This window comes from Hemitrygon akajei, chromosome 25 (genome assembly GCF_048418815.1).
Source record: "Hemitrygon akajei chromosome 25, sHemAka1.3, whole genome shotgun sequence".
Taxonomy (NCBI): domain Eukaryota; kingdom Metazoa; phylum Chordata; class Chondrichthyes; order Myliobatiformes; family Dasyatidae; genus Hemitrygon; species Hemitrygon akajei.
The window spans coordinates 48,765,705-48,788,458 of NC_133148.1; the positions used below are offsets into that span (position 1 = coordinate 48,765,705).

The 22,754-nt window shown below is 41.6% G+C and overlaps 1 long non-coding RNA gene across 1 annotated transcript; it reads left to right on the plus strand.

The window, feature by feature from the left end:
* Positions 1 to 1,451: 1,451 nt before the first annotated feature.
* On the plus strand, positions 1,452 to 18,272 carry LOC140716232 (uncharacterized). Its single transcript, XR_012096272.1, has 3 exons — positions 1,452 to 1,661; positions 4,249 to 4,391; positions 16,062 to 18,272. It is a non-coding gene; the product is annotated as an uncharacterized lncRNA (long non-coding RNA).
* The last annotated feature ends 4,482 nt before the right edge of the window (positions 18,273 to 22,754 follow it).

The window sequence follows — 22,754 nt, forward strand, 5'->3', positions numbered from 1 at the left end:
AATCCTGGTGGGCTATTTCGTGTTTAGTGATCACGGTGCTCAGCTCCCCAGTGACTGCCCGATGTTCGCCTGAGGTGGCTGCCCCCACACCATGCCTGGATCTGCTGTAGACTAATGGACTGAAATTGTTTGCAATTATTCATCGACAACTCCATTATCACTGTGTCATGTGACAGGGTACTGAACCCAGCAGGATTTAATCATGAGCTGTGTCCTGCAATGATCTTTGTTGGTCCTGCAACTATTCGCTGATATTACTAATGATGTGAATGATGGGACACAAAGCCGTGTCTATGAGTGTCCAGCAAATGAAAAGCAGACTCCACGGTAAGTAGAACGGCAGGGAGGTTTGAAGTGTAGAGCTGGAAACAGATGAAGTGAACAGGACAATTGGAACAAAGTGAGATCATTGACTGCGGCAAACAAGTTACAGAGATGAAAGGAGAGATTTTTCATGGGAGATCCGAAAGTCAGCATCAGAATTTTCAATCTGGAGGAATCCAAGGCTCAGTCTGAACAGATATGAGGCAGCTCTTTGATTCAGGTCACTGTCAGAAATGGATCTACAGACTCTCACATGCTCCAAGACAAGAAGATTGCAGAAAGTGTTGTCTTTAATGAGAAACTGCATCTCTCATTGCAATTCGCAGCTCCAATAGCATATTTCATTGGCATTCCAGCAGCAAAATGTCACGTAGCTGGGCAACTGTCCTGCAGTCCCTGCTGTGACCCGACTGGGTCCCAAGGAAATCAGCTCCTTGATGTTTGATTTTGTTTTCTCAGTCAAAGGTTGTAAGCAGAGATGAGCAACCCACTCTGCAAACAAACCTGATTTCATTCCAATGTACAATTCTGTACAAATTGAGCTTCAGGATAAGTCTGAGCTGAAGTTGTCAAGCCAGCTGACAGCAGATATTGTCCAGTTTGTAAATTTTCTATTTCTCATCTACAGAGTTGTCTGTCTTTATCCAAAATCCCTCCATTGAAGAGATGTGGATCAACCAGACCGCTACTCTGGTGTGTATGATTGTGGGTGCTGATCTGAGCCAGGTCCAAATCCACTGGCAGGTGAACGAGGGGAAGAAAATCAAAGCAAATGTGACCAAAAAACCGAGAGAGGAAGGAACCCGAGACACAGTGATCAGCCAACTCCAGACCAGTGTGGAGGAGTGGGCCAGTGGGGTGGAGTACACTTGCTCTGCCCAACAACCTTCTTCAACCTCACCAGTATCAGCACGGACAAAAGATACCAAAGGTGGGCAAGAGGTCAGCGATTAAAATGGACAACGTTGTTACCTCAGTAAAAATGTTTGACATTTCCATTGTTTGCTCATCAGTTCCAGTGGAGACAAAAGCTCCCAAAGTCAGACTGCTGCCACCTCCCAGGGGAGAGACCAAGAGTGGGAACACGGTCACCCTCGAGTGTGTTGCCTCTGGATTCTACCCGAACCAAATAACCATCACCTGGAAGAAAGGAGACTCTCTGATCTCTTCCAACATCAGTGTGAGACCAACTGCTCTGGAACAGGCGGGGACTTTCATTGCCAGCTACGTCCTGACTGTGAGCACAGAGGAGTGGAAGGAAGGCTCAGTTTTCAGATGCACAGTGTCTCATCCCCCCTCCAACACCAGCGTCAGGCAGGATGTGAAAATCATTCAAGGTATGATTCTGAGATTCACTCCACTGTTGACATCCTCTGCCACAGCCACAACCCAGGGCCAAGCAAGGTCAATAGGTAATGGCAAGTGTGGCATTGTTGTGGTTGTGTGAGTGGATTAATAATGTAGAGGCAGAGAGTGGGAAAGAATCAGAGTTCATCCGATGCTTTCAAAACTTGACTCTCTTCCAAACTACCAACACAAGGTCTGTCTGTCCATCAGTAAGTGCCCATCTGGGCCCCTCTGTCACATCTCAGACAGATGTGTGAGAGTGCAGCACTCCCTCAGTACTAGTACCAGGATCACTGACCTACAGTCTGTTCCCAAGCCTCAGGACAATGGCGTGAACACACAACCCGAGGTGACTGTGCCGGATTCTAGTTTGAGATTACAAACTATTTCTCTGAAATTCTTTGGTGAAGGACACTGGCCTTCCTACCCTGTTTACCCATATCCATCAGTCCCACACCAAACTCTTCACTGCTCTGTGATCAGTCCGCTGGAGCAGAGCAAGGAATGCCGGCCTTGTCAGTGAGGGAATGATGAAATAATGACTGCAGGATCAATGTTTGCTCACCAGCGTCTCAGAAACATGAAGCAAGTCTATCTGTCAGCAGAACTGGAGGAACTGAGTTTCACTGGAGCAGGCATTGTGGAATGTAACTGGACACCAGACAGTTGTTGAGTTCCAGTAAACCAGAGAGATGCACAGTACTCAGCCAGGCACAGAACTAGTGCTGAAGCAATAGTAGAGAGTACACTTGTGATGCTATCTCAATGTTATCCCTTTCTCTGTCCATAAATGTTCTCTAACCTGCTGAATACTTTCCACAATTTCCCTTTCATTTCTAAATGTAAAAATCCTTCATATTTTAGATGCAGAGAGATCTCTAGTGGTGTAAGTATTGGCCTGGATGGTGTAAGAGTATAATATTCCCAGTAAACATCATATAAAAAAAAGTCCATTCCCAATAGGAACCTTCTAAAGTTACCCTTCCCCACCAGATGAGATGGAAAGAAGTTGGGTCACTGGCTTCTCTGCAGCAGAGATTCCCATGGACAGAGTGGCCGACAACTCCAATTGTCAACCTTCAATTGATAGTTGATCCTACAACAGTGTGATTCACATCACTAAAACACGCAAGACTACCTGCAAGTCCTTTCTCATTAACTCTAAGTGCAAATATATATTACTTTACTTTATTGTTACCAAACAATTGATACTAGAGCGTACAATCATCACAGTGATATTTGTTTCTGTGCTTCACGCTCCCTGAAGAACAAATCAAAATAAATATAATAAAAATTTAAATTATAAATCATAATTAGAAAATAGAAAAGGGAAAATAAGGTATTGCAAATCAGGTCCAGATATTTGGAAGGTACGGCCCAGATCCGGGTCAGGATCTGTTCAGCAGTCTTATCACAGTTGGAAAGAAGCTGTTCCCAAATCTGGCCGTACAAATCTTCATGCTCCTGTACCTTCTCCCAGAGGGAGGTGGGACAAAAAGTGTGTTGGCTGGGTGGGTCTTGTCCTTGATTATCCTGGCAGCACTGCTTCGACAGCGTCTGGTGTAAAGTGAGTCCCAGGATGGAAGATTTCTTTGTGTGATGTGCTGGCATCACTGTGATAGTGATGTTCACTATCTTCTGCAGCTTCTTCCGGTCTTGGACAGGACAACTTCCATACCAGGTTGTGATGCACCCTAGAAGAATGCTTTCTACCATGCAACTATAAAAATTAGTGAGGATTTTAGGGGACAGGCCAAATTTCTTCAGCTTTCTCAGGAAGTAAAGACACTGGTGGGCCTGCTTGGCAGTGGACTCTGCTTGGTTAGACCAAGTCAGGTCATTTGTGATATTCACCCCGAGGAACTTAAAGCTTTTGACCTGTTCCACCTGCACACCACCGATGTACATGGGGTTGTGCGGTCCGCTACTCCTTCTGAAGTCAACAACCAATTCCTTTGTCTTGCTGACATTGAGGGATAGGTTATTGTCTTCGCACCATGCCACCAGGTTCTTAATTTCCTCTCTGTACTCAGACTAATTTCATGATTAAATACATAAAAATAAATTACTAACACTTCTGAGATCCTGCAGTTCTTGTTAACACTTCCTTGTATCAAGTCTGATCTTGTTGGAAACTTGTGTAGACTACTTGAGAGGCTAAACATTCCGGATTGGTCTACAGTTTAAAATATACAAAGTTAATTGACAGGGAAAGGTACTTTATTTACTTTGTGAAGACATTTGGTGAACTCATTCAGAAAGTGGAGAGTTACAGAAAGAAGGGACAATATGTAGCCAGTGATGCCCTGGAACCTGCAGCAATGTGTTGAGTGCTGACACTATTCACTGGATTTATTCATGGTTTAGATATTGGGCAGAAACACACATGACCAACTTTGCCACTCACTCAAGGCTGGCAGATCCATCAGCATCTGGAAGGTTTTAACTACAGAGATAATAATCGATGAAATGAATAGGCAGCAACCAAGTCCTCAAGTTTACTCAAGTTTGTTGCCATGTTGATCTTCATGAAACATTGACAAGAAACTAACTCTCTCACTTTCTCAATTCTTTCAGAAATCTGCACAGACTTGACAGGAGAGGAGGGGAAGGAAGAACAGGGACACGTGGATGGAGATGACAATGTGCTTACAGTTGCTGCCTTTGCCATTCTGTTCATCATCAGTTTCCTCTACAGCACCTTTGTCACCGTTGTCAAGGTAACTAATTGACTAACGGAGGCATTCCATGAAACCCAAACTTTCACCTTCCTTATCTCACCACATTGCATTCTCTGACACTGCAACCCCAACGACAGCACAATCAACAGACAATGGAGTCTGAGGCCTTTCACAACCGCTCGGACTTTACAACTTTCCTCTTTACTCCGAGCCTCTGGGCCTTGATAAGCAGAAGTTATGAGGTGTACAAAAGGGACAGATTACACCTGAATCCACAGGGGACAAACAGATTTGCAGACAGGTTTGCTAGTGCTGTTCAGAGGGGTTTAACCAAATTTGGCAGGGGAATGGGAAATGAAGTGAAAGGGATGAGGATCAAATCATTGGTTTACAAACAGAGGCAGTGTGTAGTGAGACTGCTAGAGAGAAGCCGATGTTTGTGTAAAATTGCACTCTATAGGATGAGTTGCAATGTAAAAGGGGGACAAAATTTTAAACTGTGATGAATACAGAACTGAAGGTGTTATATTTGAATGCACAAAGTATATGGAGTAGGCTAGATGAACTTGATTGGCATGTATGAACTTGTGGGCATCACTGAATTCTGGATGAAAGAAGATTACAGCCGGGAGCTTGATGTCCAAGGATAGACATTGTATCAAAAGGACAGGAATATAGGCAGAAGGTGTGGTGTGGCTGTGTTGGTAAAACATTAAATCACAAGAAAGTAGGGACATAGGATCAGATGGTGTAGAATTTGCGAGAGTGAAAGACGCTGATGGGAATTATAAACAGACCTGCAAACAGTATAGCAAATATGTGGTCTACAAATTACAACAGGAGACGGAAAAAGCACGTCAAATGTTAAGATAATCATCGGGAATTTCAATATGCAGGTTGATTGAGTCGGATTGCACCAGAACCGCAGGGGAATCATTATCCTGGCTTCAAAATTTGTTGATGCTGCATGGGAGAGTTTAAGGGATTCCAATAGGGCTGAATTTGTTAAGTGTATCCAGGAAGGTTTCTCAAATCAGTATGTGTACGGTCCAATGAAAGTACGGGCCACCCTGCTCCTGGTACTGGAGAATGAGCCTGGACACGTGACTGACCTGTCAGTGGGTGAACGGTAACGAAAGCGTGACAACTCATTAACTTTTAGGATAACTATCCACAAAGATAGGTATTATCCTTGTGGAACAATTTTAAATTGGCATAGGGCAATTTACAAGGGCATTCGGCAGGAACTAAGAAGTGTTAATTGGAAATACCTTTTCTCTGGCAAGTCCACATCAGATATGTGGAGGGTGTTTAAAGAGCAATTGCACAGAGTACAGGAAAAGTATGATTCTGTCAGAAGGAAGGATGGGGATGAAAAGATAAGAGAACCCTGGATGTTCAGAGACGTGATGAATTATTCAAGCAGAAAAAGATAAAGTATGTAAATCTTCAGAGGGTAAAATCAAACAAAGCACATGAGAGGTATAAAGAAGCTAGAAGGGAACCAAAGGGAATTAGGAAAGCCAGGATGGGCCATGAAAAGTCCTTGGCAAGTTGGAGTAAGGTGAATCCCAAGGCATTATATACATGTGTCAAGGGTAAGAGGATAACTCGGGAGAGGGTGGGACCACTCAATGATAAAGGGAGAAATATCTGCTTGGATGCAGAGAATGGGAGTGAGGTACTTAATGAGTACTTTGCTTCAGTCTTTACAAAGGAAAAGGATGTGGAGGATCAAGAGATCAGTGCTGAGTGTATAAATAAATTCAGGCATTTTGAGGTAAAATTGGAGGGAGTATTGGACCTCCAAAAAGCAATTAAGATGCATAAGTCCTCAGTATTAATGTTGTACCTCTATTTATGAAGGGAACAAGGGTACACCTTTAAGGGCAAGGTCCTTAACCGTGTTGCTGAGCAGAGAGATCTTGGGATCCAAGTTCAAATTCCTTGAAAGTGGCTTCACAGGTCAATAAGGGGCTAACAAGGTTTATGGAAGGATTGCTTTTATTAGTTGTGGCATTGAGTTCAAAGGTCAGGAGATTATGTTGCAACTTTACAAAACTCTGGTTCAATCACATCTGGAGTATTGCGTAGAGTTCTGGTTGCCCCACTATAGGAAATATTTTGAGGCTTTGGAGAGGGCGCAGAAGAGGTTTATGAGGACGCTGCCTGGTTTAGAGAGCATGTGCTATCATGAGAGGCTGGATAAAGTTGGTTTGTTTTCTTTGGAGCATCAGAGCTAAAGCAGGATCTATAGAGGTTTTCAAGATTATGAGAGGCATAGATAGAGTGGACAGAGAGTATCTCTTTCCCAGTTGTTTTAAGGAAGTAGGAGGGCTATGGACAAGGTGTAAGTAGGAGGGACTGATGTCTGGATGGTTTTGATTTGCTTTACAGCTTGTTCAGCACATCATTGTGGGCTGAATGGCCTGTGCAGTACTAAATCATTTTGGTGCCGGATCCCAAGGGAATGAATTTGTAGAATGACTACTAGCTTGCTTTTTTAGAGCAGCTGGTGTTAGAGCCCACTAGGCAATTAGCTATCCTGGATTTGGGGTTGTGCAATGAATTGGAGTTAAAATAAAAGGAAATCTTAGGAGCCAGTGGTCATAATATGATAGAATCCACCCTGTAATTATTTTGAGAAGGTGAGCTAAAGTCATACTTATCAGTATTACTGTGGAGTAAAGGGAATTTCAGAGGCATTGAGAGGAGCTGGCCAAAATTGATTGGAAGGGGAAACTAGCAGGGATGATGGCAGAGAAGCAATGGCTGGAGATTCTGGGAGAAAATTGGAATGCACAAAATAGATGCATCCTAAAGAAGAAATATTCTACAGGCCAGATGATGCCAGACAGTATCTATGGAAAAGAGTAAACAAAAGATGTTTCAGGCCAAGTCCCTTCATCAGTCTGAAACATGGACTGTTGACTCTTTTACACAGATGCTGCCAGGCCTGCTAAGCTCAACCAGCACTTTGTGGTGTTGCCTTAGAACCCATGGTACTACAGGAAAGATACTGGGGTGGTTAGAACCCCGGCTGATTGTCAGGAGGCAAAGATTAGGAATAAAGGGAGCCTTTTCTGGTTAGCTGCCGCTAACCGGTGACTATATGCGACAACATCTCTTCATGTAAAATATCAATAATTTGGATAATGGAATTGATGGCTTTTATGGCAGGGTTGCAAATGATACAAAGATAGGTGGAAGGGCAGGCAGAGTTGAGGAAGCTTCTTATGGTGGAAGAGTCTATGACCAGAGAGCACAGCATCAAAACTGAGGGGCCTTTTTTAGAAAGGAGATCAGGACAAACTTTTTTCAGCAGAGAGTGATGAACCTGTGGAATTCACTGTCACATGCAGCTGTGGAAGCCAATTCTTTAGGTATATTCAAGGCAGAGGTTGATAGATTCTTGATTAGTCAGGGCATGAAGGTGTACAGGGAGAAGGCAGGAGATTGGGATTGAGAGGGAAAATGGATCAGCCATGATGAAATGGTGAAGCAGACTTGATGGGCCAAAATGGCCTAATTCTACTGCTATAACTTATGGTCTTAATGGAGAAGTTCTGAGGGTTAAGAGCTATTTCAAAAAAACTGGGGTTGATTAGGATTAGTCAGCAAGGCTCTGTGTGTGGGAGATTATGTCTCATGAATTTCCTCCATTTCATCCCTGCACCACCTTCCATAAGACCATAAGGTTTCTCTCTTTCTGTTCCCATTTGTTCATTCCTCATCTATTATGGCAAAGTAATTTAGTGAGAATGGCTCCAGGGACAGTGTTTTGCTCTCTGTGTGGGATGTGGGAAGTTTGGGAGACTCCAGTCTCTCAGGTGAACAAATCTGTACCAGGTGCACCGAGTTGCAGCAACTGAGAGAATGTATTAAGGAACTGGAGCTGCAACTCGATGAACTTTGACTCATACGGGAGACTGAGGAGGTGATAGACAGGAGCTACAGGGAGGTAGTTACACCAAGGCTGCAGGAGACAGGTAACTGAGTGACTTTCAGGAAAAGGAGGGCAAATGCACAACCAGTGCAGAGAACACCTGTGGCTGTTCCACTCAATAATAAGTATTTAACTTTAGATACAATGGAGAGGAATTGACCTACCGGGGGAATCCAGAATGACTGGGTCTCTGGCACTGAGTCTGATGATGTGGCTCAGAAGAGGAGAGAGGTTAAGGGGAATGCAGTGATGATAGGAGATTCCTTTGTCAGACGAACAGGGACGAGGTTCTGTGGGCTTGATAGAGACACACAGATGGTATGTTTCATCTCAGCTGCCAGGAACAGGGATGTCACAGATCATGTCCATGGCATTCTCAATGGCAAGTGTGAACAGCCAGAAGTTTTTGTTACAAGACACTCCAAACTGCACCAGTTTCTGAGAGAACGGATATCTGTCACGGCCCCTTTAAGGGTTCATGATGGTCCTGCTAATTGATAATCGTGTATGAGCACCAAAAACTGAGTACTTAAGGAATAGCTGAACAGAAGTTTGGTGCTCAATAGTGAGCCAGCTGGTGATATCATCCAGCATTTCTTTTGTGCTCAGATCTAGTTTGATACCGCGTTTAGAACCTTGCTTCATTTACCCCAGCAACTTGGTCCAAATCATCCTCATCAAGGACTCTTGTAACATTACAATTGAACCAACATGGACCCAGTGGGATATCAAAATCTTTTGTCCTCTGTGTGACGAGGATTACCAGACAAGGCTCAGAGATTCATGAACTCCAGGTAGCCATTCAACAACTTTCGCAAGGAGGAAGCCAAGGTCGCTCGGGAGAACCAGCACATCATTCAACCCCAGAGAGATTTGACAGTGACTTGGGTTCTTGCTGTGGCCCTTCACCCGATGCTCATTCATGTTTGAACAACAGCTGTTCCAGTTCCCTTCAGATCAAGGAAAGGTGGCCTTCATTATCTCTCTCCGGACTGGAAGAGCTCTACCTTGGGCCACAGCGCATTGGGAACATAGGTCAGAGATCTGCTCGGATTTTGAGGAATTTATGACTGCGAGGAGGAAGATGTTTAATCACCTCACCAGAGCCAGCGAGCCTCGGATCACTTGATGAAGATTCAACACGAGCTATGGTCCATGGCCAACAACGCAGTTGAATTTTGGATCTTAGCCCAGGAGAGTGGTTGGAATAGGGAGGCTGTGGCCATGTTCTACTGCCACGAATGAACTGAAGGACACCTCACCTTGGGAGAGACAGCTGAGATCTTAGAAGCTTTCAGTGATCTGTGCATCCATCACAATAATCGTGTGGCAGAGTGAAGGTGGGACCACTTCAGGAAATCAAAGTGAGTCAGTCCAATTCTAGTCCCTATGCATCAGTTTCACTCCCCCAACCTTGGACCATAAGCAGCCCATCACTACTCAAGATCCAGTCGAACTCATGCAGCTTGGTTGTACTGGACTCTCTGCCGATGATAGGTCCCGGTGTCAGAGTCAAGATCGCTGCTTTTGCTGTGGGGAAGTATGTCTGGTGGGCCGAATGTCCCAGGTTGTGGACTGGAGGGAGGGGAGAATCATTGCTTGCTCCAGTCATCATAAGAGGGTTTATTTGTGCCATGGTGTTCTGAGACTCAGACTCTCCCGTGACCAACAACCAATAAGAGGGCAGCCTTCAGTGTGAGGTAACCTGAGACCTTCTAGAGACTGTCCTCAAGGATGAACAAGCCATCTTCAGTCAATGCTCTGCAAGTCCCAACACTATCTAGTCAAGTCCCCTAGTTCAGCAGAGGACCAAGGAAATATCTGAACAGTCTGGGGAACTTGCAGCCAAGCTTATGAAATCCAGCCACCAGATCTAAAGGAAGGAAGAAGACTCCTTTACGCTGAATCTCAAAGTCGATTTCCAAGAGGGAAATAACCCTCCGTAAAGCCTCACTGATGATTCAGACGGGGATTTGAGGAGGAAGAAATGTTCAAAAGGCAAGATGATGCAACCATGGTGAACAAGGGAAGTCAAAAGCAACATAACAGCCAAAGAGAGGGCATATAATTGAGCTCGCATTGGTGGGAAGTTAGAGGATTGAGAAGCATTTAAAACCAACAGAAGGCAACTAAAAAGGTCAGTAAGAGGAGTAAGATGGAACGCTAAAGGAAGCTACTCAACAATATTAAAGAGAACACCAAATGTTGCTTCAGATACATAAAGTGTAAAAGAGAGGCAAGAGTGAGTATCGGACCAGTGGAAAACAATGCTGGAGAGGTAATAATGGGGGACAAGAAAATGGTGGACACACTAAATAAGTATCTTGCATCAGTGAGGAAGACACTAGCAGTCTGGTAGAAGTTCCAGGCATCAGGGTCATGAAGTGTGTGAAGCTATCATTACTACAGAGAAGATTCTTGAGAAATTGAAAGGTCTGAAGGTAGATAAGTCACGTGGACTAGATGGTGTACACCACCACATTCAGAAAGATTATATCTTTTTATATGTCAGTGATTTGGATGTTGGACTTTATGGATCTGTTGGAAAGTTTGCAGACGATATGAAGGTAGGTCGAGGGGCAGGTAGTTTTGAGGAAGTAGAGACGATACAGAAACAGTTAAATAGATTAGGAGAATGGGAAAGATGAGGTAGATGGAATACAATGTTGGAAAGTGTATGGTTATGCACTTTGGTAGAAGAAATGAAACGGTTGACTCTTTTCTAAATGGACAAAAAATACAAAATTCTGAGGAGCAAAGGGATTTGCGAATCCTTGTGCAGGATTCCCTCATGGTTAATTTGCAGGATGACTCTGTGCTGAGGAACTGAACCTTTCTGAAAAATTTTCATGTGATTCAACCCCCAACTTTAAAAAAACCATGAACACTGGTAAGGCAAGCCATATGTTGGATCTGCGTGCAAATCAATGGAGATAAAAAGAGAGAGTGGGAACCTGCAGACCTTCAACCAATAGAGGTAGATAGTCTGCATTTCTCTAGCCAGATGTAAGATGGGCCTTTTAACCGATGGCAGCAAGGACAGAAACAGATAGGTGGGAGGTCTGGTTTACTGTGTCTGCCTGACTTTTTCTCTGGTGTTTCCCTTCTCTGTCTTCCCTCTGCAAACAGCCTATTGCGGGAATGGCCTGTGTATACTTACATCCTGACACTCTCACAAACATCCTCTCCACATCAACCCCATCTGGGCTTTTCACTAGTTGATAATGTTCTGAGGTTTTTATGGCAGTTGGCAAAAAGCTTTAAGGTGCATTATCGGCACTACAGAACCAGAGTGTGGGTCATCATATCATGGCACACATTTTTAAATTTGACCCCCTATTTATATTTGTATCAAATTTATAAAAAGACCTGTTCTTAAGGAACTGCACTATTTATTTAATGCAATAATCCTGCAGTCCTTTCTGCAAAATGCTGTTAACTTTAAATTTAATTTTATTCAGTGATAACTCTAAGATCAATCAACCCCTCTCTTGATTATGTCTTGTTGATTACAATATTCACAACTCCCTGTATTGTGTTTCTTCATGAAAAACAGTGTACTTTAACTCTGTGCCCAAAACTCAATCTTGATGTTATCACCTCCTGCTCTTTCCTGCATTCCTCAACTATCCCATTTCTTTCTGGACATTATTATGTGGTCGAAATAAGGTTTATATTACCTTACTTACAATGTCTTGTCTTGCCTCAAAATGTAAATCTTTTTGAGTCCTGATTGTTGTCCTTGAATCAGACAATATTACAAATCTCATTGGTCTTACCTCCTCCACCCACTGCAAAGTGAATAGTCCAGCTGTCATTTCCCCTGTATACACTGAGAAATCATCATTTTTCCTCACCTGCTTTTTCATGTTCAAATCAGGCACTACCAATCCTACCCCTAATCTACCATTGCCATTTTTGAAGCATTTGTTTGCATTTGTAAATATACAATACATAATGATCATTATTTACATGAGCTTCAACTATATCTTGATTTAAAATCACTTCTCTATTTTTCTGTCTCTTTCTGAATAATTTAGGATCCACTTCTGGTGCTTCACACAGTCATGGAGACAGCCCAGGAAAAGGCTCTGTATCACTCACTGCCTTAGTATTAATTATTGTCCTTTCTGCTTTTCCGTCAATAGTCCATGCAAAACTTCTGAATTTCCTTCTTTCCTTTTCCCAGCATGGATCTAAAAGCTGTTTACTTGGATGATGTTCTCCAGGCCCTTGTAGGTTTACCCAATATGTTAACACAAGCTGAATTCTTCTCAGTTCCAGAGGTGTCTCTCCCAACTCCACCTGCATTGCCACCACTGGTGTTGTCCTTATGCCCCACTGATTAACCTTAATGCGTGACTTTGAATTATATCCAGTTTATTGAGCACACAGTGTGATGCTGATCCATACACCATACTTCCATACTCCAGTATTGATCTTATTAATCCTATATATATTGCTTTCAAGGGATTCCTACCAGCTCCCCATTCCTTTCCTGTTGAACACCTCATAACATTTAGCACTTCCTTACTTCTGGTTATTATTTCTTTAATATGTGTTGACCATGTGAGTCTTTCATCAAACCAAATTCCTAAAAATGTAAATGTATCCACACTTTCTAATTCTGTACCATAAAGTTTTAGTTTCAAGTGTTGTTCTGTATTCTTCCAAGTGAAAAACATTATTTTGGATTTCTCTGCTGAAAATCTGAATTCCCATTTTCATGCCCAATCTTCCACCTTAACCTAAGTTTAACCTTAACCTTAACCTTGAAGTTTCCGTGTTATAAATTCTACATTCCCACCCCTTTTGCACATAGCTCCATCATCTAGAAATAATGATATTCCAATACTACTATTTCTATTGGAAAATATATCATTTATTATGATAGTAAATAATATTCTGTTGTTGGTTTACAAACAGAGACAGTGTGCAGTGAGACTGCTCTCCACGGTGACACACCAAATCTCCTCAAGCTCCTAAAGAAATATAGCAGCTGTTGTGCCTTCTCTGAAGCTGCATCAATATGTTGGGTCGTCTGGGTCTTGATAAGGAAAAGGTGGAAGAATATTCACGGGTTGCACGTGAATCCAAGGAAGATAAATATCTTTGTGGGCAGCTTTGCTGGAGCTGTTCAGAAGGGTTTGAACTAATTTGACAGGGGATGGGAAATGGAGTGATAGGGCTGAGCTTCCAGACGTTGGTTTAACAACAGAGGCAGTGTGTAGTGAGTCTGCTAGCAAGCAAAGGCTGATGATAGGGCAAAATTGCAGTCAATGGGATGAGTTGAAATGTAAAAGGGGGACAAAATTGAGAAGGATAATGAACATTGGGGTGATGTCAAGGATACACATTGTATTGAAAGGACAGGGAGATAAGCAGAGGGCTTGGTGCAGCTGTGTTGGGAAAAAATTAAATCAAATCATTAGAAAGAAGTGACAAAGGATTGGAAAGTGTAGAATTGTTGTGGGTAGAGCTAAGAAACAGTAAGGGTAAAGTCCTTGATGGGAGTTATATACAAACCTCCGAACAGTAGCAAAGATGTGGTCTACAAATTACAATGAGAAATAGAAAATGCATGGCAACAGTGCAGTGTTAGAAGAGTCATCGGGAATTTCAATATGCAGATAGATTGGGATGGTTTGCACTTGAACTGGAGAGGAGCCAATATCCTGGCTGTGAGATTTACTGATGCTACCTGGGAGAGTTTAAACTAGTTTTGTAGGGGGCTGAGAACAAGAGTCCCTGGTCAGTAGGGAATGGATCTGATCAGAAATTAGACGTCAGAGAAGGTATTGAAAGGCAAAATTGAAATGACGGGTAGGATGAGTCGGATAGTTTGAGGTGTGTATATTTTAATGCTGGGAGTATTATGGGTAAGGGTGATGGATCAGTACATGAAACTACGGTGTTGTAGCCATTACTGAAACTTAGTTGACAGAGCGGCAGGCAGGAATGGGTGATTAATGTGCCAGGTTTTTGGAGTTCTAGAAAAGATAGAGGAGTAGGTAAGGGGGCGGGGGGGGGGGGGGGGGGGGGGTTGCACTCCTTATCAGGGACAATATCACAGCTGCACTCAGAGGAGACATAATGGAGGGGTCAGAAACTGAGTCCATTTGGGTGAAACTCAGGAATAGGCAGGGGGCAATCCCACTGATGGGATTGTACTACGGAACCCCTAATAGCCACTGGGACATTGAGGAGCAGATATGTAATCAGATGAAGGAGAAGTGTAATAATAATAGGGTTGGTGTCATGGGGGAATTTCAGCTTCCCTGATATAAACTGGGAGCTTCTGAGTGTAAAGGGTCAGATGGGTTTGAATCTGTTAATTAGGTTTCTTAAATCAATGTGTGAGTCTAGTAAAAGGAGGGACCATACTGTACCTGGTTTTGGGGAATGAGCCTGGCCAGGTGACTGACCTTTCAATGGGTGAACAGTTCGGGAATCATGACCACAACTGGTTAACTTTCAGGACAGCTATCGACAAGGATAGGTATGGTCCCTTGTGGAAGAAATTTAAATTGACACAGGACAATTTACAAGAGCATTAGACAGGAACAAGCATTAATTTGGGAACACCTTTTCTCTGGCAAGTCCACATCAGATGTAAGACCGTGAGACAGGAGCAGTATAGGCCATTCAGCCCATCAATGCTGTCCTGCCATTCCGCCATGGCTGAACCCGGACTCCACTCAACCCCATACACCTGCCTTCTCACCATATTCTTTGATGCCCTGACCGATTAGGAAACTATTAACTTCCACCTTAAATATATCCACGATTTAGCCTCCACTGTAGTTTGTGGCAGAGCATTCCATAGATTCAGCATTCTCAGGCTAAAAAAATCGTTCCTTACCTTTGTTCTAAAAGATTGCCCCTCAATTTCGAGGCTGTGCTCTCTTGTTCCAGATACCCCCACCAGAGGAAACATCGACTCCACAACCATCCTATCTATTCTTTTCAACATTCGGTAGGTTTGAATAAGATTGCCCCACATTCTTCTAAACTCCAGTGAGTGCAGGCCCAAAGCTGCCATATGCTTCTCATACATTAACCCCTTCATTCCTGGACTCATCCTCATGAACCTCCTCTGGACTCTCTCCAATGAAAACACATCCTTTCTGAGATATTGGGCTCAAAACTGATGACAGTACTCCAAGTGTGGCCTGATTAGTGTCTTATGAAGCCTCAACATTATCTCCTTGCTTTTATACTCTATTCCCCTTGAAATAAATGCCAACATTCCATTTGCTTTCTTCACCACAGACTTGACCTGTAAATTAACCTTCTGGGAGTCTGACACAAGGACTCCTAAGTCACGTTGCACCTCTGATGTTTGAACCTTCTTCCCATTTCGATAATAGTCTGCACTATTGCTCCTTTTGCTAAAATGAATTATCATACATTTCCCAAGATTGTAATTCATCTGCCACTTTTTGCCCATTCTTCCAATTTGTCTAAGTGGTACAGCAATTGCATTGCCCAAATAGCATAATTCTGCTCCTATATCTTATCTTATGCTTTTACTCAGAAACTGAAACATTAGCCCAACGGTGGATCACCCTAAAGGTCTGAACTGGTATTCATATTTTTGTTTTGGAGTGACCTCAGAGAATAATGATGGACGTCTCTTCATGGGATTCCATATCCTGCAATGAGGACAAACCGTCTGTTATTTTGTTCACCTGTCCTCACAGGTTAAGGTCTGTGCTGCAACTTGTCACACACAATATCATACTCTCCTGTCTATATTTCAGGCTCAGCAGTGACCAGCAGATACACGCCCCACACTCAGACAAGAGATCCCCGTGTGGCTGCGATGTTTGGAAATGGAGTCTCCATCTCACTCACTCGGCAATCTGAGGCTACTGCACTGCAACTGCTCATTTCAGAATATAAACCGCTAAATGCACCGGGGATGCCAGATGGAAAATGGGGGCACAGAGCCGGTTAGGAGGGCGGAGGGACAGCAGTGGATGATACATTGGGAAAATGGCAGGATATGTGACACTGGAGGGGGTATACAAGAGGGGAGAGGAAGGCAGCATTAAGCCTTGGGAATGGGGAACAGGGGTTGGGAGTTTTGTTAGTGAAGGAGAAGAGGGAGGTGAGGAAATGGATATTATTGTTAAGGAGCAAGAATTTGATGTGGGGGGTGATTGTGGTGGAGGGTGGGCTCAGTGTATTGTTCTGTCATATTTTGTAAATCAGACATTACGGAAATCATTGCCTGTAGCATTTCTTTCATTATTCCGCTGGAGTTTATTTCATGATTTGAAATTGTATTAATTAAAAACAAAGACAATGAGAAAATCAAGTGTCTGGAGTTGATAAAACTGAGAGAAGCCATTCATCCCATCTTATTTCCCTCATCACTGCAGTGACTTCACCTGCCTACAAGTACAACAAGTGGGTATTGCATCCCATAAGACCATAAGACAAAGGAGCAAAGTCGGCCATTTGGCCCATCGAGTCTGCTCCGCCATTTCATTATGAGCTGATCTAATCTCCGCTTTAGTCCCATTCCCCCCCACCTTCTCACCATAACCTTTGATGCCCTGACTACTCAGATACCTATCAATCTCTGCCTTAAATACACCCAATGACCCGGCCTCCACTGCCACCCGTGGCAACAAATTCCACAGATTCACCACCCTCTGGCTAAAAAATTTTTTTCGCATCTCCGTTCTGAGTGGACGCCCTGCAATCCTCAAGTCATTTCCTCTCGTACTAGACTCCCCCACCATGGGAAACAACTTTGCCACATCCACTCTGTTTGCCTTTCAACATTCAAAATATTTCTATGAGGTCCCCCCTCATTCTTCTAAACTCCAAGGAGTACAGTCGAAGAGCGGTGAAACCTTCCTCATATGTTAACCCTCTCATTCTCAGAATCATTCTAGTGAATCTTCTCTGAACCCTCTCCAATGTCAGCACATCCTTTCTTAAATAAGGAGCCCAAAACTGCACACAGTATTCCAAGTGAGGTCTTACCAGTGCCTTATAGAGCCTCAACATCACATCCCTGCTCCTGTACTCTATTCCTCTAGAAATGAATGCCAACATTGCATTCGCCTTCTTCACCACTGACTCAACCTGGAGGTTAACCTTAAGGGTATCCTGCATGAGAACTCCTAAGTCCCGTTGCATCTCAAACTTTGAATTCTCTCCCCATTTAAATAATAGTCTGCCCATTTATTTCTTCTACCAATGTGCATGACCGTACACTTTCCGTCATTGTAATTCATTTGCCACTTCTTTGCCCATTCCCTCAATCTATCTAAGGCTCTCTGCAGACTCTCTGTTTCCTCAGCAATATTTGTATCATCAGCAAACTTAACACAAAGCCATCTATTCCATAATCCAAATCGTTGATATACAATGGAAAAAGAAGCGGCCCCAACACGGACCCCTGCGGAACACCGCTGGTAACCGGCAGCCAACCAGAATGGGATCCCTTCATTCCCACTCTCTGTCTCCTGCCAATCAACCAACAGTTTATCCACGTATGTAACTTTCCTGTAATTCCATGGGCCCTTTTTTTTGTTTAGCAGCCTCATGTGCGGCATCTTGTCAAAGGGCTTCTGAAAATCCAAATACACAACATCCACTACATCTCCCTTGTCCAGCCTACTTGTAATTTCCTCAAAAAATTGCACTAGGTTTGTCAGGCAGGATTTTCCTTTAAGGAAACCATGCTGAGTTCTACCTATCTTGTCATTTGCCTCCAGCTACTCCGTAACCTCATCCTTGACAATCGACTCCAACAACTTCCCAACCACCGATGTCAAGCTAACAGGTCTATAATTTCCTTTTTGCTTCTTTGCCCCATTCTTAAATAGCGGAGTTACATTTGCAATCTTCCAGTCCTCTGGAACCAGGCCAGAATCTATCGACTTTTGAAAGATCATTGCTAATGCCTCTGCAATCTCCACTGCTACTTCCTTCAGAACACGAGGGTGCATTCCATCTGGTCCAGGAGATTTATCTACACTTAGACTATTCAGCTTCCTGAGTACTTTCTCTGTTGTAATTGTGACTGCGCATATTTCTCTTCCCTGACACCTTTTTTTAATTTTTTAAAATTTTATATATATTTTTATTAAATTTTTAAGAGAATTACATAAAATGAATAGAATAATAGAGTAATGAAAATTAATATTAGCCCTCCCCCTCCCCTTAACCCTTCCCCCCTTAACATCCTTGTCTAAAAAAAAAAGAAAAAAGAAAAAAAAGAAAGAAGAAAAAAAGGTTTGCCTGGATATCTGAGGATCCCCACATGCTCGATGGAGTTCAAAATAACTTTAGTATATATCTTTTTTTCCTCCAAATAACTAATAATTTTATCTTCAAATGACCTATATATTTAGTCCTATCTTTTGTAGATAGGGGTGCCAAATTTTCAAAAATATATCATATTCATTTCTTAAATTATAAGTAATTTTTTCAAGTGGAATGCAGCTATATATTTCATTATTCAAATGGTCTATAGTTAAGTATGAATCTGATTTCCAAGTAACTGCAATAGCTTTTTTGGCTACTGCCAATGCAATTTTTATAAATTTTTTCTGATATTTATTCAATTTAGGTTTCGGTATTATCCCTTCAATGTCGCCTAATAAAAATAATATTGGGCTATGTGGAAGTTGTATTCCAATAAGTTGTTCCAGTAAAAGTCTTAGCTGACACCCTTGAATGTCTGGTATATTGCTGAAGTCTTCCTCAGTGAAGACTGATGCAAAATACTTGTTCAGTTCCTCCGCCATCTCCTTATCTCCCATTACAATTTCTCCAGCATCATTTTCTATCAGTCCTACATCTACTCTCACCTGTCTTTTACTCTTTATATACCTGAAAAAGCTCTTAGCATCCTCTTTGATATTATTTGCTAGCTTCCTTTCATAGTTCATCTTTTCCCTCTTAATGACCTTCTTAGTTTCCTTTTGTAAGCTTTTAAAAACTTCCCAATCCTCTGTCTTCCCACTAAGTTTTGCTTCCTTGTATGCCCTCTGCTTTGCTTTTACTTTGGCTTTGACTTCTCTTGTCAGCCACAGTTGCATCCTTTTTCCATTCGAAAATTTCTTTTTCTTTGGAATACATCTGTCTTGCACCTTTCTCACTTCTTGCATAAACTCCAGCCACTGCTGCTCTGCCGTCCTTCCCGCTAGTGTCCCTTTCCAGTCAACTTTGGCCAGTTCCTCTCTCATGCCATTGTAATTTCCTTTACTCCACTGAAATACCGACACATCGGATTTCGGCTTCTCTTTCTCAAATTTCACAGTGAACTCAATCATGCTGTGATCACTGCCTCCTAAGGTTTCTTTCACTTCCATCTCTCTAATTACCTCTGGTTCATTACACAATACCCAATCCAGTACAGACAATCCCCTAGTGGGCTCAACAACAAGCTGTTCTGAAAAGCCATCTCGTAGACATTCTACAAATACTCTCTCTTGAGATCCAGTGCTGACCTGATTTTCCCAATCCACTCGCATGTTAAAATCCCCTACAATTATCATAACACTGCCCTTCTGGCAAGTGTTTTCTATTTCCTGTTGTAATTTGTAGTCCACATCACTGCAGCTATTTGGAGGCCTGTAGATAACTGCCATCAGAGTCCTTTTACCCCTGCGATTTCTTAGCTCAACCCATAAAGATTCTGTACCTTCCAATCCTATGTCAACTCTTTCTTTTTTTTTGTAATTTTTTTTATATTGAAGTTCATCATCAAACAAACATTTCCATAAGATGTGTTTCAGACATTGTACATATATATCATATAATCAAATATATCACAATCTCCAGAAAGTATTTATCTGAGGTATACACTTATAGAAAAGAGCAGAAAGAGAAAGCAAGCAAAAGGAAAAAACTATGTACAAGTAGGGAGTGATTTTTTTTTACAACATATTCATTGAATTATGAGAATAAAATCAGGCCTATGAGGCATTATATAGTTAAATCATTTTTCCCAGTATGAATCAAATTGTTCCAGTTTATGATTAACAGATGCTGTTATCTTCTCCATTTTGTAAATGTTCATTGTAATTTCCATCCATGCATTTAAAGTTGGGCTCTCCTGTGATAACCATTTCCTAGTAAGTGTCTTTTTCCCAGCCACCAACAGTATATTCATTAAATATTTATCTCTTTTCAACCATTCTTGAGGTATATATCCAAAATATATGGTCTTACTCTCTAAGGGTATTTCACATTTAAAGATGTATTGTAGGGCATTGTGTGTCCCCCTCCAATAGTTTTTGATAACAGGGCAGTCCCAAAAAATATGATAATTATTTGCATTTTGATTTCCACAATTTCTCCAGCAAACAGAGAGGTTACTATCATAATGGGATTTCTGAGAGGTGTAATAAAATATCTTATCAAGTTTTTCCATCCAAACACCCTCCATTTCTGGGAACTGGTACACTTCCATTGATAACTCCATATTATTGTCCATTCTTCCTCAGATATAATTATCCTTCCTTCCTTCTACCATTTTGTTTTAATGTATGAAGTCGAATGTGTTTTAAAATTTGATAACCCCTTATACATGCTTGAAATGATTCTACTACCATTATCTGAATTATATGCTTTTCAAAATAGCTCTATCAAGCATGTACTTGCCTTGGTTACATTTTTAAGTGTCTTATTAACATATTGTCGCATCTGTAAATATCAATAAAAATCTTGTTTTTCTAATGTGTTTCTCTTTAAGCATTTCAAAACTGAACAGTGTTCCTTCTTTCATTAAGTTGCAAAGAACTGTTATTCCTTTAGCTGTCCAGTCCTTAAATCTAGCATCCAATTTATTTGGTGTAAAATCTGAGTCATATGCACACTATTTAAGAATTACAATATCTCCCTCTAGATTATATTCTTTTATAGTAGTTTTCCCTATTTTAAGAGTATATTTCACCCATGGATATCTATAGTACTTATGTACCTTTGCAGGTTGTTATCAGCCAAAATTGCTTGTATGGGGATGGGAAGTACCCGCTCCTCAATGTTTTTCCATTGAGCGTCATATGATAGGTTGCACCAACATATCACAGCAAAATAATAATCTCTAAGAGAAGGTAGGCCCCATGTCCCTTTTTCCTTGGCTAATTGCAAAGTTTTGAGACAAACTCTAGGCCTTTTACCCTGCCAAATATACCTTGATAACATCTTGTTCCACTCATTGGATTGATTTTGATTAATCTCTATTGGTAGGGTCTGAAAGAGATATAACAGACTGGGCAGTATATTCATTTTAATAGACTCAATCCTTGAACTGAGACTGAAAAAAGCAATCAGGTTCCACCTTGCCATATCTTCCTTAATTTTTTATATAAAGGCTGATAATTACCGGTACATTCTGATAATTTTGTCAAATCTTTTGGCATAATGATGCCCAAATATTTGAAAGACTCTGTCTGCCTTGCCCAGGGTTATCTACTTTCAATTTCTCTTGGTGGGCTATAGTAATATGCAAGGATTGCATCAATTTAGGTAAAGAGTATGTTGATTGCCATAGATAGATCAAAATGTCATCTGCGTAACAAGCCAATTTATGCTCTGTCCCTTTAATAGAAATTCCCCTGATATCTTCATTTTGTCTGATGTATTGAGCTAATGGTTCCAGATATAATGCAAAGAGTAGCAGTGACCATGCACAACCCGGTCTCATGCCCCTTTCTAGGGTAAGACTATTTGATAAATATCCATTGATTTTAATCCTAGCAGTAGGGTTGTCATATAGTTTCTGTATAGTTTTAGTAATTGTGTCTTGGAAACCAAATCTATGTAAAATTCTGTAAAGGAAATTCCAATTAACCAAATCAAATGCCTTTTCATCAGCCACGCTTATCACTATTGCTTCGATTTTATTTTTTTGTATATGATCCATAATGTGAAATATCCTTTGTATATTGTCTTGTGTTTGGCGTTGTCGTATAAAATCTGTCTGATCGTTACATATCAGCATGGGTAGAAACTCCTCTAAGCGTTTGGCCATGATAGAGGTAAATAATCTATAATCTACATTAAGAACAGATATTGGTCTAAATGACCCGCATTCCATTTTATCCTTGACTTCTTTCAGTATAGCTGAGATTATCGCTTCCGTCCAACTGGGTGGCATTTGTGCCTGTTTTAGAGTGCAGTTCAGTGTGGGGAGTAAAACAGGAATTAACTCATTTTTAAACTCTTTGTATCACTCTACCATATACCCATCTGATCATGGTGATTTGCATAATTTAAGCCTACTAATCACAGCTTTTAATTCAACTTCAGTTATGTCAGTTTTGTTCTTCGCTTAAAGTGGATAACTCTAGAGAATTCAATAAGGTGTCAATTTGGGTTATGCTTCCCCCTGGAACTTTGGAATATAGAGTTTTTTAAAACACTTCAAAAGATTCTTGAATTTCACTTACCTTATTTTTTTATCATTTTCGTTCTTATGTCCC